Here is a 1,434-nt window from a genome sequence, read left to right as displayed (position 1 = left end):
TCCATGAGAGTTCCCTCACCTGTGTGTCAATTGTCATGACTACCACTCTCCTCGCTCACCAGATTTCCTAGCTTAAAAGAGAGAGAAAAGAAGATCCAAGAGTGGCAGTCCCTGGATTGCCTATCTTATGCTGAGGCTCGCCAGATATCTAACAGACTCCACCCAGTGTCACTTTCTTCAACTTTAGCCTCTGTTACAGCCTTTCCTATTTTACTTCTTCCTTACCCCAGCCTGATCCCCTTATCCCCTCTCCCTCCACTGCATTTCCCATACCCTCCCCTCTGGGAGCCACCAGCCGAAGAAGTGTCCCCCATCGTTGGCGCCTGCCAGTGATGGGGCTCCTCCCCCCCCCCCACCCTCCCATGGCTACTTCCCCCTGCTGTCTCTCAGGCCAAAAGCCTGCTACCGCAACTCGGCCACAGGGCACACCATCTGTGCATCCCAAGGTCACCCTCTCTCTTTTGGATCCACATCATCCATATCTTGCAGAAGCCTGCCTGCCTCTCTCTCTCTCTCTCTCTCTCTCTCTCTCTCTCTCTCTCTCTCTCTCTCTCTCTCTCTCTCTCTCTCTCTCTGTGTGTGTGTGTGTGTGTGTGTGTGTGTGTGTGTGTGTGTGTGTGTGTGTGTGTGTGTGTGTGTGTGTGTGTGTGTGAGGGGGCGCTGTCGTACTCCACCTCCAAAAGAGGGAGAAAGGGATAATGTAGACAATTTTAGACTTATCTCTATGCTATCAATGTTTGCTAAAGTTATTGAAAAGACTGTGTAGGTATGGATAATCGATAATTTTATATCACACGATTTGCTATCAAATGTTCAGTTCGGCCTTAGAAGTCATTTAACAACTAAAAATGCTATATTCTCTTTTTTCTATTAGGTACTGGACTGGGTTAAACAAAAGGTTTCGAACACTAGGCATATTTTTTGATTTAACTAAGGCGTTTGATTGTGTTGATCACAAAATATTGTTCCACAAGTTGGACTATTATAGAATACAGTATCTCACAATTGGTTCGCTTCTTACTTAAATAACAGACATCAAAAGGTTATTATTCAAAGAGTTGAGAATGGCTATGATTTGGGGGTCAAATAGGGGGTGCCCCAGGGATCAGTGATGGGGCCACTCCTGTTTCTTATTTATATAAAATATATGCCATCTAGTATCCTGGGTAACTCTAAAACATTTCTTTTCTCTGTTGGCACTAGACTAGCTTGGTAGTAACAGATATTGTGTACTACATTGGCTCGGTTTCAAATAGTGCAGTTCACGACATAAGTTCGTGGCTTGTAGAAAATAAACTAATGCTAAGTCACAGACTCAGTATTTAAAGTTTCTGACACACAATTCAACAAAATCCGACGATTTAATTTCACAAATGGACATATGATTAGTGAAACTGAACGGTTCACATTTCTAGGTGTTCAGATAGATAGTAA

Source organism: Schistocerca americana, chromosome X (assembly GCF_021461395.2).
Source record: "Schistocerca americana isolate TAMUIC-IGC-003095 chromosome X, iqSchAmer2.1, whole genome shotgun sequence".
NCBI lineage: Eukaryota > Metazoa > Arthropoda > Insecta > Orthoptera > Acrididae > Schistocerca > Schistocerca americana.
The sequence above is the reverse complement of the archived record's forward strand: the minus strand, read 5'-3'. Positions refer to the sequence as shown.